Genomic DNA, 18,740 nt, shown 5'->3' with positions numbered 1-18,740 from the left:
ATTGGTGCACAGTTTTCTGTTTGAAATGTTACTTCATTTTTCATGGTCTAGATCGAAGTTTATGACTAGTCTTCTGTGGGTGGACATTTAGGCTGCTTTCCAGTTTTTGTTATTAAAAACAATATATGAATGAATTTTGTGCCTAGATACTATATAACCAGGTATAGTCCTACACTTGATCTTAGCCAAAAGGCCGAGACACGATTCAGGGATAGTACTATATATCCACTATATATATAAAACACCCACCACCGTTGAGTACATGGCAGTTATAGCAGCCCTATAGGACAGAGTAGAGCTGCTCAGAGGCTATATCTGGGTGGGAACAGACTGCCTCATTTTCCTCCCATGGAGTGACTGGTGGGTTTGAACAGCCAGTCTAGCAGTTAGCAGCTCACTGTGCCACCAGGGCTCCTTATACATGTCATTGTCTCACTATAATATATTATTAGAAGTGCCCATCCTAATTCATAGTTTCTGCTTATTTTCACTTTTGCTCCACAAACCTATTGCCATTGAGCCCATTCTGACTCATAATAACCTTATTAACAAAAAACAAACTCCAAACTCACTGCTATCACCAACTCAAAGCGACCCCGTAGGACTGCCCCCATGACTTTCCAAGAGTGTTTACAGGAGTAGAAAGCCCACTCTTTCTCCCTTGGAGTGGCTGGTGGTTTCGAACTGCTGACCTTTAGGATCATAGTGAAAAGAAAACCCAGGCCCATTAACAGTTACTTCCCATCTTCCCTTGCCCAGAGGCTGTAGCAACCTACTTTCTTTCTCCAAAGATTTGCCTATTTGGGGCATTTTATATGAATGGAATTATATAATATTGTGAACTTTTGTGTTTGCCTTTATGAACTTCTTTTACTGAGCACAATGTTTTCAAGGTTCATTCATTTGTAGCTGGTATTAGTACTTCATTTCTTTATACCACTGACTAATAGCTCATCATATGAGTATATCACATTTTGTTTATCCATTCATCAGTTGCATGGTTTAGTGAACATACTAGAAACCATTGACTGCACCATTTAAAATGGCTAATTTCATGACTGATCTCGACATTATCTCGGAAATGCTATTTAGGGTTGCTATGAGCTGGGGTTCACTTGGCAGTTGTGTTTGTTATGAAAATTATTGTGATAATAATGATCATATTGGGCGAAAGATGGGATTTCCTGTGATTTTGAACATTTTGCCATGTATTTGTTGGTTATTTGCCTATCTGCTTTGGAGAAATGTCTATATTAATCCATTGCCTATTTAAGAATTGGATTATTTAATTTTTGTTGAGAGATCCTTTTGAAGCACAATTTCCCCCCAATTTTGATTAAATGTAATTTATCTATTTCTAATGACACTTCAACTTCTAGTGTCCAAACTAAGAGACCATCACCTGATCCAAAATCACAAAAATTGACTGCTGTGTTTTCTTCTAAGAGTTTTATAGTTTTCACTCTTAGATTTCTTAGAGTTAGGTCTATAGTTCCTTTGAATTAATTTTTGTTTATGGTCTGAATTAGAAACCAAGGTACATTGTGGCGTGATGGGTTAGACACCTGCTTACTAAACTCAGTGGTTCAAACCCACCAAATGCTTTGCTGGAGAAATAGGCTATCTGCTTCTATACATATGTATAGCCTCAGAAACCCTACGGAGTAGCTCTACTCTGTCCTAGAGAGTTACTATGAGTCAGAATTGACTCAATGGCCCCGGGCTTTTAAATATAAGCCAGATGTTTCAGGAATTTCCTGAAAAGACTTGTTTGTGCGTTTGCCTATATTGTAAAATGTTGATTTTTTTTAACCTGTTTTTTGGCTACCCCTCCTTTCCAGCCTCTGCTATGGAAAGACACCGCCCTCCAGAGGAATCCCTCTGCCTGGGGTCCACAGTGTGCTCCCAGCAGGGGGCAGCAGCGGAACACCGCAGTTACTCAGGGCAAGGACAAGGTGGGGGGCCCAGGGTGGGGAGGAGCTTGCAGGAGGAGACTCAGAGAGCAGAAAAAGTTGACTAGTTCCTCAGTCCCACTGCAGAGCTAAACCCACACCTTGAGGTGGGCTGAGCCACAAAGATCATGCTTTCTGGTCGGCTGAAGAAGTACTGGCCCCTGGAGGGAGGACGGTGCACCTAACGGACATTTAAGGACTTAAGTTTCTGGTCTTTGCTTTTCCAATTTCCTTGACCATGAACATTCTAGTCCCTCTCCCTCTCTTCTTTGATAATTTCCGGACTCACCCACTGCCATGACCATTCCGGCTCATCATCTCCATTGACACTCAGCCACTCTAGAAATAAAGGCAGAAGGTGAAACAGGGTCCAAGCTGGCTGGCCCCTCTAGCACCGCCCCTACCTCTGAGGGACCAGTTCTCCTCCACGTGGTGTGCACCTGAAAAGCAAGTGCCTCTCACAAGCTCTTCCACAAATGAGGAGCTTCAAAAAGTCCATGGGAAAATAGGATGGAAAGATCATGAGATGTGTCCAAGGACTTTCCAAAGCCACTTTGTTCTTGCACTCGCCATTCACCTGCTGAATCCTCTGTCCCTGGAGATGCGAAACTGGGCCCCAACCTGTGATCTGGCCCGCGGCTTTGCCTACACATGCTATTTGGGGAAGGAAGCCATGAAGACAGAACATGTGTGGTAGGGAATCAAAGTATAGTGGTCAGGAACCATTTTATAAAGATCCCAAAAGAATATGATTTTAGTACCTTCCTCATTCCATTCGCCTGTCAGTTTGTCATACTGTGGTGGATTGTGTTGTGACTCAGGAAGCTATGTCACTGATGCCAAGAGTACAATTTCCCCTCAATTTTGATGAAATGTAATTTATCTGTTTCTAATGTCACTTCGACTTCTAGTGTCCAAACTAAGAGACCATCACCTGATCCAAAATCACAAAGATTGACTGCTATGTTTTCTTCTAAGAGTTTTATAGTTTTCACGCTTAGATTTCTTAGAGTTAGGTCGATAGTTCCTTTGAATTAATTTTTGTTGATGGTCTGAATTAGAAACCAAGGTATTATCATGAAACGTGCAAAGACCTGGGGTTAGAAAGCCAACAGAGGAAGAATATGCTCAAGATATCGCAAGCTGAGAAATGGGAGGGGGGAATTAACTCTCAAGTTTAAACATTGAAGGATTCTATGGACAAAATATTGAATGATGCAGGGAACAACAAAGCAAGATGAAAGGAATCCACAGAGTCGCTGTACCCCAAACAATGGGTTTCCTTTTAACCATTTCAAGAGGTAGCATATGATCGAGAACTGACGGTGTTGGAGAAAGAAGCACAAACTTCCCTCCAGGCACTGGCAGAAACCCAAGGCTCCAGGAACCCACTGACTGAAACGTTTCAACAAGTTGATGAAGCGCAGGAAACACTCACTGGGCTGTACCAAGAAATCTGGAAGCTTCTTACCTGGCCAACCAACTGGAAGAAATCCAAATTTGTACCCATTTCAACAAAAGGTGATATAACAGAATAGGGAAATTATTGAACAGTAATATCATTTGTATCACATGCAAATGAAAATTTGCTGAAGGTAACTCAAAAACAGTGGCATCTCTGCCTTGACAGGGAGCTGCCAGAGATTTAAGCCAGATTCAGAAGAGGGCGTGAAATGAGGACTACCTACCACCCCTGCCATCAGAGGGGTCTTGGCTGAAAGCAGAGAAGAGCAGAAAGCTGTTTGTTTGTGTTTCGTTGGTTATGCGAAGGCATTCAAATAACCATGAATAACATTGCAAAGAAGGGGAATTTTACAACGCTTAATTATGCTCATGCAGAACCTGTACATGGATCAGGAGGTAGTGTTTAGAACAGAGCAAGGAAATCGTGCATGGCTTAAAATCAGAAAAGGTGTGTATCCGAGTTGTATCCTTTCACCACACCTATTCGATCTAAATGCTGAACACATTATTAAAGAAGCTGGGCCCTGTGATGAGCATTGGAGACAGATTTATTAACAGGCTGTGATGTACTCACACCACCTTGCTTGGCACTTGCTGCTGAAGATCAAGGCTTGCAGCCTTCGGGATGAATTCCAACGCCATGTAACGAAAGCCAAAATCCTCACAACTGGACCCATCAAAAACACCATGCTCAATGAAAAGATTAACGTTGTCAAGAATTTCATTCTACTTAGATCCATATCAATGCTCATGGAAGCAGAAGAAAGAAATCAAGTGATGTATGGCATTGGGAAAATCTGAGGCACAAGATCTCTTGAAAGCACTGAAGACTGGAAGTCTAAGGTACACCTGACCCATGCCAGGGTATGTTCATCACTTCATGTGTATGTGAAAGCTGGACAACAATCAGTAAGGCTGAAGAAGAATTTATGAATCTCAATTTTGGCATTGGTGAAGAATATTGAAAGTTCCACGAACTGCTAGAAGAACCAGCAAATCCGTCCTGAAAGAAGTACAAACCGAATGTGCCTTAGAAGTGAGCATGCCAAGGCTCCGCCTCACATACTTTGAACATGTGTTCAGGAGAGACTGGGCTCTGGAAAAGGACACCATGTTTGGTAAAGTGGAGGGTCAGCGGAAAAGAGGAAGACCTCTGATGCGTCAGGTTGACACGGTGACCACAACAATGGGCTCAAACATAACAATTGTGAGATGGTGCTGGACCAGGCGGTGTTTCATCGCCCTGAGTCAGAGGTGATACTACAATAACTAGCAATAGCAACTCTTCTCATGGCTCCCCTAAAATTCACTCTTACAGTCACCTTAGGGCAACACAGTGAGAAAGGTACTAGGTTCATATGCTTTTAAGACCTCAACAAAAATCACTGTGGCGAAGTAAAAAACACATGCGACCACCATCTCGAGCCTGACGGGACTAGGCAATGGGCCACAGGGTGGTTGTTACCTCCTTGGGATTTGGGGCTGGTCCCTTATCTTCTGCGAGCTTGTTTTCTCATTTGTAAATGGGTCTTTATAATGCCTGTTTTAATCACCTCACAGAATTGAGACACTAATATCAATATTAAAAAGTTTTATAAATGAGACACTGGTTTTTAAACACCATTTATCATAACATTTTCTTTTTCAAAAGCACGCTGACTCCTAAGCTCACTGACTTGTCTCAGCCATGAAAATAGATGTTGGGACTCACTGGACACTTGAGGATTCTGGTGCTTAGCTAAATGACGAAGTCTTGACATCCTTGCCTCTAAGGAGCACTCTGGCCTTACTTCTTCCAATACCAACCAGTATGTCCTTTCAGCAGTCCATGACACTTTCAATATTTTTTCCAGCACCACAGTACAAATGCATCAATTCTTCTATGGCCTTCCTTAGTCAATGTCCAACTTTCACTGCATATGGAACCAAATTTCACTGCATATAGAAGCAATTGAGAATACCTTGACTTGAGTCAGGGGGACTTTAGCCCTTAAAGTACCATCCTTCCTCTTCAAAAAGCTAAAGAGGTCTTGTACAGCGCATTGACCGAATGCTGTACGTCTTTTGATCTCTTCACTGCTCCTTCCATGAGCACTGATTGTGGATCCAAGAAGGACAAAATCTTCGACAACTTCAACCTTTCCTCCATTTATGTTAACACTGGCCTAGTTGTGAGGATTCCGGTCTTCCTTACATTGGGCTACAATCCTTTGGTCTTCATCAGCAAGTGCTTCAAATCCTCCACACTTTCAGCAAACGAAGTTGTGTCATCTGCGTGCCATAGGTTGTTGATAAGCCTTCCTCCAATCCTGATGCCACACTCTTCCTCATATAGCCCAGCTTCTCTGATGATTTTCTCAGTATATACCATATGTACTCGAGTATAAACTGAGTTTTTCAGCACATTTTTAATGTAGTTTTTGTGGTAAAATTAGGTGCCCTGGCTGATATTCAGGTCGACTTATATTCGAGTGTATACGGTAGATTGAACAAGTATGGTGAGAGGATACAGCCTTGACACACACCTTTCCTGATTTGAAACCATGTAGTATGGCCTTGCTCTGTTCACACATCTGCACACGTTCCGAATGAGCACAATGAAGTTTGCTGGAACCCCATTCTTCTCAAGGTCATCCACAGTCAAGTGCAGATCTCTTCTAGTCAGTTGGCCCGGTAGCTCTCTTCCAGACTTCCTGGCATAGATCAACGAGTGCTACCAGTGCTTCTTCAGGTTTCGGAAACATTTCAGTGGGTGTTCCGTCAATTCCTGGAGCCTTGTTTTTGGGTAATGCTTTCCGTGTAGCTTGAACTTCTTCCTTCAGCACCATTGGTTCTTGTTCATATGCTGCCTCCTGAAACGGTGAACTGACGACTAGTTCTTTTTTTGGTGCAGTGATTCTGTATTCTTTCCATCTTCACTTGATGCTTCCTGCATCGTTCAATGTTTCATCATTCAATATTTTGCCTATAGAATCATAGAAAAATTGCAATTTGAGGCTTGAATTTTTTCATGAGTTCTTTCGGTTTCAGATATGCACAGTGTGTTCTTCACTTGTTTTTCTAATTCTAGCTCCTCGCACATTTCATTATAATATTTGGCTTTGTCTTCTTAAACTGCCCTTTGCAAATTTTGAATCAGTTCCTTGAGTTCATCCTTTCTTCCATTTACTTTGGCTACTCTAGGATTAAGAGCAAGTTTGAGAGTCTCTTCTGATGTCCATTTTGATCTTCTCTTTCTTTCCTGTTCCTTTTAATGACCTTTTACTTTCTTCATGAATGATGGCCTTGATATCCTCCCACAGCTCATCAGAACTTCTGTTGTTTGTGTTAAAAATGTCAAATATGTTCTTGAGATGTTCTCAAAATTCAGGTGGGATAGTCTCACAGTTGTATTTTGGCTCCTATGGCAATGTTTTACTTTTCTTCAGTTTATCCTGAACTTACAGATGAGCAATTGAAGGTCTGTTTTATGGTCAGCCCCTGGCCTGATTTTATCTGCTGATATTGAACTTCATCGTGTTTTCCCATGATGTAGTCAACTTGATTTCTGTGTATTTCATCTAGGGAAGTCCATGTGAATAGTCACTTTTAGTGTTGTAGAAAAATAGGTATTTGTTATGAACGAGTCGTTGGTTTTGTAAAATTCTATTATGCAATCTCCAGTTTATTCCTATCACCAAATCCACATTTTCCAAAACCACTATTCCTTTGTGGGGGACCAGCCTCCCCACAACCCACAACAATGGGTTCAAGGGGGCATTTGTGTAACTGAGAGGCAAATTAAAGAGACATCAGACAAAAGAAAGCATGCAAGGGCTCACCTGTTCCATGATGACTGGAGCCAGAATGAGACCGTACTTCATTCTCTCACAGACTTAGATAATCTTGGGCAACAAGCCATGGTAAACTCATATGTAACAGGAAGGGATTGTATTCAAAACCCATAACATGAGGGGGATGAGCTAGGGATAGACACACAATAGGAAGGGGTTGAACTAGGGGCACACGTGTGATAGGAAGGTACATACATAACAAGATGGGTGGGCTCTAGAGTCAAGATGGCAGCCTAATGTCTCTGAGCTGGCTTGACCTTAGGTATCTTTGAACTCTTCTCCAGGGCAACAATCTATGATTCTTATCCAAAGGGTGTGAGCCCTACTTAGGGACAGACAACAGGGTGTGATTGCTTTAGATGGCAGACAGCATTCAGGCAGATAACCTTGAAGCAGTTGACCTTTAAGTGTATAGTAAGTGACCACGTGTTTGCAAAGAGCACCTTAAATTTGGCATTACTGTGGGGGGCATTGAGGAAAATGACTTTTACTTAGGAGAATGTGAGTGGGACACATCTCCAACTTATAAGCAGGAAGGCTCCTGTCAGGTGGGAGCAGGAGCTGGTGGTGACACGTCTAGGTCGCTGCAAGAGACCAGGCCTCCTTCCTCCCCTTCAGTGGCCTTCCCAGCTCAGACACAAGGAGCTACCCTGTTTCCCTGAAAATAAGACAGTGTCTTATATTAAGTTTAGCTCCCAAAGATGCGCTAGGTCTTATTTTCAGGGGATGTCTTATTTTTCCATGAAGAAGAATACGGTACATATTTATTGTTTTATTGAAAGAGACCTCCCATTTCCTGTCTGCTCCGGCTGTGCTGCAGCCAACAGTGAGCTGCGCAGTAGTGGCGCCCGCCACTATGGTCCAGAGTCCAGAATTATGGTAGCTTCGGGGGCCTTATTTTAGGGGAGGTCTTATTTTGGAGGGATGCCTTATATTTCAGCGAGAGGCACAAACTGTAAGTAGGTCTTATTTTCGGGGAAACAGGGTAGCTGTTGCAGATAACAAAGAATGGTCTTGCTCAGCTCTGGATCTGCAGACAAGGTTGCAGTGAAAAATTCCCCAGCTACTCCCTTCCCCTAGACCTGAGCTATAAAACTCTCTACCTCTCCATGAACCTCTCCTGGGAACTCCGAAATAAACCTTTGAAACAGTTTTCTACCTTTGCCTTCTTTCTTTCCATTGCCAAAGCTACTACCTTACAGTTCCCTCCACGGAGCCCTGGCCTGCCAGACTCCTTAACTATGTATCTTGACAGTTTGCCTGCATACTCTCTTTTCCGGGTTTTGTTTTCCACATTCCTTCCTCTTGGTTTCCAACTTTTGCATTCCCTACACCAATAACTATCAATGCACCTTGACTGCATGTTCTGACCAGTAATGCCACACCATTCCTCTTGATTATGTTATTCCCAGCATAGTCAATCATACGACTTTCTGAGTCATCATGGCCAGCCATTTCAGCTCACTAGTGCCTAGGATATTGATCTTCATGTGTTTCATTTCATTTCTGACCACTTCCAATTTTCCAAAATTTATACTTCACCCATTCCAAGTTCCAATCATTGGAAGATTTTTGCAGCTGTTTCTCTGCCTTGAGTCGTGCCCCATCAGCAAATGAAGATCCTGAAGGGCCGACTCCACAGGCTTTACCGGATTCTTGCCACCATGGTGGACGGCCCTCCAAGAAATCATCTCCTCTTCAGTCGCATTTCCAGCGCCCTCGGACCTGGGGGTCCCATCTGCCGCCAGTCTCTGATGGTGTGCTGCGTCTGTGGTTCTAGTTCTCAGTATTTGGAATGCTTCGAAGCCATGCACAATTGTTCACCGGCGTCCGCCTCCAAGTGGGGAGCCGAGTCCTTCTTTGATGCCTCTTCTTAGGCTGGACGTGCTGCCAAAATTCAAAGGTAGCTAGAATAGGGACAAAGGGGGCTTGTTTCCCCAAATGCCTGCGTGGGGCCACAATAAAGGGGCTGCAAGGGAAGTCAGGTACCCAGGAGACGCCTAGGTGAAAATCCACACTGAGCATGCGCAGACGAAGCCCCCTAAGCCCAGGTGAAACCAACCTGGGCACACTTCCCTTAGGCACAGGTGAATAACATCACACAGGTGTGCCGGAACAGAGCCAATAAGATCAGCCAACGCCCTCAACCCCGCCCCCCAGCAGGCGGGGATAAAGGCAGGGCCTGGGGGGCGAGGGGCCGAGAGGGGCGAGGGGGGCGATTCTCTGGGATTTCCTGCTCTGTGATCTGCACGCTGGTTCCTCGAGCCTCGTCTGGCTTTCCTTCACGGTTTTCCATGTTCCCCTGAAACAGCCATCTTCAGTCCTGAGCTCCTGGGAAGTCCCCATGGGGCCTGGCACGCTTGCCAGAAACAGCTTGTACTTTTAGGAGACTAATCTCTGAAACTAATCCCTTTCTCTCAAAAGTCAAAGTGCTTCTGCCGCGCGAATTCTTTCAGCGTTGCCAAGCGAGAACGGAGCTAAACCACCCAGAAACCTGCTGGCATTTGAAATGCCAGTGACATCACCAAACACACAAGTCACCACAGTACCACAAGGACAACCGTGGGGAGCTATTGGCAGGAAAGACCAAATACATGAGGACAGACCCAGCAGGATGGTTTCCAGGGACATGACCCCCAGCCATCTGAGAGCGAGGGTGCTTTCCATCAGTGCCAAGGGTGATGTCTAGACTCGGGAGTCCTTAGCTGTTTCCCAGGGGTGCCTCTGGACCCCATAGGAGAAAGGCTGGTAGGCGACCTGATCCTGAAGCGATTGTTCCCTCGCCTTTCCTGGGAAGCATGGTTGGCAGTGAGTTCTTCACCTAGATTGAAAGTTCAGTCTTTCAGATGCAGTTGAAGGTTGCAGATGCTTTGCAGGCAGGGAAACCTCCATTTCTCTTTATCTCACATCAGATCCAGCACAGAATGGCCCGGGGGGTGGGGGGTGGGGTGCATTTGTCGACCTGCACTTCACTGGTCCGTCCTCCCTGGAGCCAGGAACTCCGCTGTGTACTCCTCTTTGCCTGCTGTAAACAGGGCATCCGGCAAAGTTCAAGTCAAACCTCTCCCTGGTTTGTCTTTCAGCGTGACTCCCAGCCCTCCCTACTCCAGGGCAGAATCTGGGCAGGGAGCGGGCAGGCTGAGGGTGGGCGAGGCGGGCGGGGACGTGTCAAGTTGGAGCTCCGGCCCCCTGACTGCCTGGCTGGGGCGCCCCTCCCTTTCCTTATCAAATGAAATCAGCCGCAGGAGGAAATTGACTTCTCCAGATTGTAAGCGACAGGAAGCAGAGGAGGGAGTGGGGGTGGGGCTGGGGTGGGGCCCCCTCTGGGGTCCTCACGGAGAACCTTTAGCTCCACGTCCAGCTCAGTCAGTCCATCTTCCCTGCAGCAGGCCCCAAGGCCCATCCCTACTGCTCTGTCTTCCCTGGACCACCTGTAACCCACAACCTTTTCCTAGCTGGAAAGGCCAGAATTAAGGCCAGCCTCCCCTCCCTCTATGGGACCCCATGGGTCTGCCATGCTTCCCAAAGCGACCAGTTCCTCCCCTGTATCCTGCCTCCTCCAGTCACCCTCGCTGGCCCACCTGCACCTCCTCCTCCATGGACGCTCCCTCTTGTCCTTGGTGAAGACCTGGGTTTCTAAGGAAATCACAGAACCCCAGGGTAGCAGAAGATGAGCTGTAAGAACAAAGCCTTCAGCGGGTCTTTTCACAGCCAAGGAGACAGAGTGGGGGTGGGGACTTAACCGTGGTGTTTAGTGGGACTTCCACATACTGCTTTTTCCTCCTCCTATACCTCTGGCCCGCTAGAAAAAAAATGTCCCCCTTCCAATTAATTGTACTAATTTTTGAGATGGTATTTAACAGCATCAAGGAGCCTGGGTGACTCAAGTAGGTGGTGATTGGCTGCTAATCTGAAGGGTGGCCATCTGAACCCACCCTGCAGTTCAGCAGAAGAAAGGCCTACATCTGCTATTTCTCAAGGATTACAGCCAAGAAAGCCTCATATATAAAGAAACAAGTAAACACACCAAGCTCACTGCCATTAAGTCCACTCTATTTCATAGAGCCCCTGGAGCAGGATCGACAGTAGAACTGCCCCTGTGGGTTTCTGAGGCTGTAACTTTTTACAGGGGTAGGGGTAGAAAATCTCATTTTCCTTCTGAGGAGCAACTGATGGGTTTGAACTGCTAACCTTGACAGGAAACTCTGGCAAGAGGCAGGAGGGGAGAGCCATCAGGATATTTATTCTCCTGGTTCTTTCATTAACATAAAATCCCCAGGCCCAGAAACTGAGAATTCTAGACCCCAAAATGTGACTTTCCAACAAAGTCAGCTTTGAGGGGGAAATAGGCTTTGCCTACTGCTGGCACCTCCTTTTTTTCCTCAAAGTCAAGTTTAGAGCTGCTGAAGACATTCTTGTTAGATCAACTTTATAGCAAGGGCTGCACAAGTTTCCTTCATCAGATCCTTGAACCTGTAATGTTCAGTTGCCTAGAGATGGACATCCCCTTACAGAAAGGTCACGGGGAGGAGACGAGCTAGTCAGGGTGCAGTATAGCAATGATGAAACATATAACAATGAAACATATAACATATAACTTTCCTCTAGTTCATTAATGCTTTCTCTTCCCCGCTATCATGATCCCAATTCTACCTTACAAATACGGCTGGTACAGATAGGAACTGGAAACACAGGATATACAGGACAGATGAACTCCTCAGGACCAGTAATGAGAGTAGCGATGCCAGGAGGGAAAGGGAAGGTGGGGGAGAAAGGGAGAACCGATCACAATGACCTCATATAACCCCCTCCCTGGGGGATGGACAACAGAAAAATGGGTGAAGGGAGATGTTGGACAGTGTAAGACATGAAAAAATAATAATAATTTATAAATAATCAAGGGTTCATGATGGGGGGATCGGGGAGGGAGGGGGAAAATGAGGAGCTCAAGTAGAAAGCAAATGTTTTGAGAACGATGATGGCAACAAATGTACAAATGTGCTTGACACGATGGATGGATAGATTGTGATGAGAGCTGTACGAGCCCCCAATACAATGATTTTTAAAAAGAAAATGGAATGTGTAGACGCATGTGACTGATAGTGTTTATAAAACATGTATAAGTCCTGTATTTACCCAGCTACATTAGAAGCGGACGTTTAGGGAGGGCTAAAACTGCCCATTGCCCGGTTGTGAAGGCATGACTGGCACCGTTAGCCTCTTCACCTGGTGTGCATAAACTGGCTTCTGTTGCGCTGGCCAGTTCCCACATAAAGCCACATTCCCAGGATGACTGTGTCTCTGGGTCAAAGGTCACAGAACCCAAGGAGCCCTCTCCCCCTCACTTTTGGACCCCCTCCTCGTGAGTTCTGGAGTCCTTGCCTTCCCTCAGACTTGTCAGCCTTAGTTCGGGCCCAACCCTGACCAATCTCTGCCATTAGTCCCTCCAGGAAATCCTCTTCCAATTGTCCTCATTTGAGAGTGCCAACTCTTCCCCTCTGACAGAGACACACATAACATGTCTGATTCCCATAATATGTCCACCTCTGGAACATGACATGTTGGTGAGCCTCGGGAAAATGTAAGCCAAAGAAGGAGCATTAAGGAAGGGGAGCTGACGTGACTGAGGGGCCACTATGAGAACCGAGACATAGAACAGTCCTGTGGGGACAAATAAAAGTTAATGCGGGAGCATAACATCTTCGCATGATAACCTATAGATTACATGCTAGGACGGATACAGCGGTTCTCAACCTGTGGGTCGCGACCCCTTGGGGGGGTGTCAAATGACCCTTTCACAGGGGCGTCTAAGACCATCGGAAAACACATCTTTCCGATGGCCTTAGGAACCGAGACACCGCTCCTCTGTCCATCTCCAAGCGAGTCTGCCCACATGCAGATACGCCCACTTATACGTACCGGGTGTGAAGACTGTTCCCTATGCTCCACCATGCTGCAAGACAAAATTTCATGTATTTGTCATTAGAAATAAAAATTTCACAATATATAGTGACATTCTTTTTGTGACTGATCACCTATGATTTAATTATGTTCAATTTGTAACAATGGACATACATCCTGCATATCAGATATTTACATTACGATTCATAGAAACAGCAAAAGTACAGCTATGAAGTGGCAATGAAAATAATTGTATGGTTGTGGGGGGATCACCACAACATGAGGAACTGTGTGAAAGGGCTGCAGCATTAGGAAGGTTGAGAACCACCGGACTATTAGGACGGGGAGCCTATCTTGATCCTGTTGATAGGCATTAAACAAATCAAGTGAAGTATCATTAATAAGTGATCACTCGAAGAGGTGGTACCAAAAAAGTTCTGAAAGCAGGAAGGGGCAGGAAAGAACCTTAGTGGAAATGGGGACCTCGGGGAGGAACCAAGAGGAGTGTTGTTAACTGGGGGGATTTTGATTAATGTCACCAAACCAAATGTGCATAAATTGTTGAATGAGAAACTAATTTGCTCTGTAAATTTTCACCCAAACCACAGTAAAATGTTCCCAAAAAATCAAAAAGAGGTGATACAATTTAAAAATAAAAGTCCGTTCTAAAGATGGTTTTAAATATAGGAATTTAAGAGTTTTCGGTCACAAAGAGAAATTAAATTTTGAGGTTAATATTAATGTGTGAGAGGAGGAACCAGATGGGCTGAAGGATAGAGCGAAACAGGCAATTCTTTTGTTTAATAAGAAGACAACCTTTGAATATAAAGCCCGTGTTAACTTTTCAAGGCTTTTATTTTCTATGCTACGTGACCCTTCTGAAAACAAATACCTTCAGTCATACTATTGTATCTACTGCCCTCTCAGCACCTTTTAAGCTGGTGCCCACAAACCCAAGAGGGTCATGAGTTGGATTTTATTTCAATATTGTTTGCTTCCTTTATGTTGTCACTGTTAGTTGCCTTGAGTCCTGTCTGACTCATGGGGAGCCTTGGGGTGCAGACAGAGCTGTTCCTGTGACCTTTCAGAAGCAGATCACCAGGATTGTCTTAGGTGCCTTGGAATGGCCAACTATTTGCTTATTGAGGTAGTTAGTTTATTGTGCCAACCTGGCTGATAAATACAGTTGGGGGTAATTGAAGGGCGAAGGGATAAATGGCTCAGCGAGTCTCGTCTTTCTAGTTCTCGGGTCTCTTGCTTCGTGAAGGTCGGACCAGGGTGCAGCTGCTTTAGCAGTTCCCTGCTTCAGCTGGCAAGGCTCACTTCCTGCAAGACATCCCTGGGGAGAAGCCACATGGCCCTACTGCGATGCAGCCTTGGGTGCTGGAGCAGCCGTGTGGAGACCCCTGCCAGTGCTAAGATGCTTACACATTCACTGACTCAGCTTTCCTCCTGCAGTCGGCATCATTGCATCTGTTTTGTGAGATGGAGGAGGACTTTGTGGATTGGTGCTGGACATATGGGTTAATGTTGGACTTGTGGGCTTGGGCAGCACTGGGATGGGATGTTTTCTTGATGTACATTTAACCTTTATATAAAACCCTCTCTTATACATGAGTTTCTGTGGATTTGTTTCTCTAAAGTACCCAGACTAACACACCTAGTATTTGGGTGCTGAATATTTTGAGCCACTGAGGGATTCTTTATTTTCCTTAGGATCCCTAAGTCCTTATTTTGTACTCATTTCGATTACGATCCCAAAGCAGGTGAGTCCACAGGCATCCTCAGCCTGCCAGAGGGGTGTGTGATACGAGGAAGGTTATGATTCCCTTTCAGACCAAACCACCCACCTGGATTTTGCCCAATGGATAACATTTCCTTGCTAAAAGCTCCTGCAAGGGTCCTGGCAACCAGGCTACTTTGCAGCTCTTGAAGAGGCCGGGGTTCTCCCACTTTGGCCTGAATGTAGAAGACACAGAAAAATGAAGGGGGGAAAAAACGGGTGCCTTCCACTGACATTACATTCTGACCCATGACAGCTCCGTGAGTGTCAGAGTGTCAGAGCAGTGCTGAGTTCCATAAGAACTTTCAGAAGTAGAACATTGTGTTCGTCTGGGAAGACTAGAGAAAAAATTCATAGACACTCATGTGTATAAGAAAAAGCCTTATATACAAGAGCAATTGAATATTGAGAAAATATCCCAGCTCAGTCCAGATCAAGTCCATAAGTCCTATATTAACCCATATGTCCGATACCAATCTACAAAGTCCTCTTCAGACTCACGCAACACGTAATGACGCCTAATGCAGGAAGATCACAGGCCAGTGGGTGCAAAGTCTTGTGGATCCAGCAGCGGTAGAAGCATCTCGGAGCTGGCAGGGGTCTCCATGTGGGTGCTCCAGTTCCCAGGGCACAGGGTCTCTCAGTGTAGTGCCATGTGTCTTGTCAATAGAGCGTCTCTCAGGGAGCGAGCAGAGAGAGAGAAAGGGTGTTTTTCATCTCCAAGGAGGAGATCCAGGAATTCCTAGAGTCCTCGGTGGAAGGCCATGCCCACACAGAGGCCTCACTGGCTATGACCCAATTGCCAGACTAGACTCCACCCCTTTACTCTTAATCCTCTCAAATTCCCAAATTGACACCAGATTATGTAGCTCCCACAAACAGCAAGCCTTTCTACCAAGGCACCTCCAAATTTCCTGTTAGTAGTCCCAAGTGGGTTAACTATTTGCACCACCCAAGGATGCTAGAAATTCGTAGACAGATCAACAGATAGCTGCTGATGAGTCAACTGTGATTCAAACCAAAGATGGACTGGTCCTGCATTATTATCATCACTGTGGGCATGCTTGAGTTCACTGTCACAGCTACTACGCTAATTCATCTCACGGATGCTCTCCCCTGCCCTCTACTTCACCAAGCACAATGTCCTCCCCTGACGATTGATCCCACCTTATGTCATTCCCAAAGCAAGTGAGTGCGATAAGGTTCTGCTGTGACCCACAGGGTCTGCGGGCCTTTCTCTCTAGGCTGTCCTAGCCTGGAAACAGTTCAGCTTCATAACAACTGCAGCCACCAACACCGACAGGTGAGTTGGGGCTAGAAATAGAACCCAGGACTCCTGCGTAGAAGGTGACGTTTCTACCACTGACTGCCAATGTCCCCAGGAATTTCCATGGCCAAACCCCTTTGACTAAAGTATGACGTGTTGAGCCTCCCTCAACCTCCCACTCCCCCCAGCAACACTTCCTATGCTTAGGTTCTCTAGCAAGCTCTCTCCTCTTCTTTCTGATCCGCGCCTTCCATAGGTTAGTTAAGAACTGGATATAACTTATCTTTAGTCCTTTATCCAATTCAGACTGATCATCACTGGTAAGCATTATCAACAGAAAACAAAAGTGACAGCCGCTAAATCTAAAACACTGCTCATTTTCTTTTTGGCTAGGCATTGTGAAAAGTACAATCTTGGTGGCATTTAGGCCTGCAAATTTGAGTTGGAAACTTTGGACTTGATACAAACAATGACCATAAAAGGAAACGCATCGTGGTGTTTCAGTGGCGGTACGTTCAACTTCAAGGAACAGAAAACTCAATTCCACTAGTTACAAAAGAGGAACATCGAAGCAGTTCATGCAACCGTCGCATCCATCAATCGTCTTGTCGGCTGGGGATTGAGAAGGCCGCTGGTCAGCCTGCATGCAGACCTCTAGGTCTTACATGCCCCTGTGGTAGCTGCATCCTCAGCCAGGCTCCCCTCATGGCAGCAGGACATCCGTTTCCACGTGGCCCCACAGAAGTATTCCAGGGACAAGAGAGGGCTGCTTTACCAAGTCCCTTTCCAGTCTCCTTGACCTGAATGGAATCATGTACGACCTGCTCCGGTAGCAATAGTCCACTGACACTGGGGGTTTACTGATAAACTGAGAGCTGACCATGGTCCCTGCTTCAGCCAGCGGTTGCAGTTGACCTCCATCCAAAGCCGTGAACCTGCATGGTGGAGATATGGTTCTGAATAAAAACTGGGGCTGTTACTAGTAATAGGAAAATACTTAAGGGGAAACAACCACAAGGTCATCTTTGTGGTGTCTGTTAGATGCCATAGAATTGGCTACAACTCCTACCAACTCTCTGTACAACTGAACAAAACACTAACCCAGCTGTGCACCGTCTTCACCATCTTTGCTATAGTTGAACCTGTGGGGATTCTGTGGGAACTGCCGCCACCGTGTCAATCCCTCCTAGAGGGCTTTCTCTCACTCCGCATGGAGCCATCTTCTGGAAACTGGACCTTCACAGTCCAGATGATGAGGAAGTTCTGTCGGTCAGAGGAAACCAGCCTCCAACAACCGCAGGCCCGTAGGCGCAATTGTACAGCGATAACATATAAAGATGATAGTAAAGTCATAGAGGATAGGAAAGACTGGAGAGAAAATGCAATACAGACACATTTCATGGTAGCATGCTCACCTCAGCCCCACTTGATGGACCACGTGGAACTGGGAGAGAGCGAAACTTTACTATCTTGGGACATTTATAGGTAGCCATCAGACATGCATATTCAGTGGTTACATGTGTCACAAGGTGGGTGGTGTTTACATTAAGGTCCGTGAGCTCATAGGTGAGGAAGCCTAGTGCCTGCAATGGGGGAAGGTAGGAGGGGCGGGGTGGGTGCCATGGCAGGAGGAGATAGCAAAAGGATGTCTGCTCACCTTAAGGCAGCCTAGTTGTTAGGGGAGAACCTGTGGGAATGATATTTAAAGCAGGAAAATGTAGTTGGACTTTACCTCTAACTGACCAAAGTGGAGGCTTTCCTACGGTGGAATACCAGCTTTCCAGATTCCCTCTGTTATAAAATAGGGAATCATCATATTTCCCTCCGTTATTTTCCCACAGTGTCTGACCAGCCTTGCTTCAGAAGCAGCATTCTGAGTGTAATGCGTCCAAGACAAATGTGGTAATTAAACTTCAGCAAAATCCGACACAGATAAAGAAACAACGTGTTGAGATAAAACAATTTCAAATTTTAGATGAACAAGAATTGGCTCTACTGAAAAATATTCCAGCTGAATAAAAGCCAAAACAGATAAAAATGAAAAATGACATCATAGAAAGATGACCACGGGATTAAATTGGCTTAGTTGAATTTGCTCCAGAAAATATATTTATGGTGAAAACGAATCACTACTGGTACAATGGACTTTCCTGTGGGGACACATGGCAGGTCTCAAGTGTTCTAGAGCTTCTGAAATGACTCCTAGTGGCCATTACTGCTTTTTACTTTCTTTCACTTTTTTTTTTGTGAGTTGGGTGGTGATGGGAAGAGCAGCTAGCTCATCAGTCTTATACTCCACAGTTCAGACACATGCTGTTGCATCTCACCCACTGCAATCCTCTCAGCGCGACACCACGCATCCCACCCCCTCCCTGGGTCTCCTGCCTCCATTCCTCCATCTCTCCGAACCCTTTGGAGCTCTTTCCTTGATCTTAAAAAGTTGATTATTAACCATGTGTGCAATGCACCACTATTGGAACGGCTCCCCATATAAACTTGTTGTTTGGGTGAAAACTGAGACCTGCAGAATGAGTTTACTT

This window comes from Tenrec ecaudatus, chromosome 8, assembly GCF_050624435.1.
Source record: "Tenrec ecaudatus isolate mTenEca1 chromosome 8, mTenEca1.hap1, whole genome shotgun sequence".
Lineage (NCBI taxonomy): Eukaryota > Metazoa > Chordata > Mammalia > Afrosoricida > Tenrecidae > Tenrec > Tenrec ecaudatus.
Note: the sequence above shows the minus strand (reverse complement) of the source record.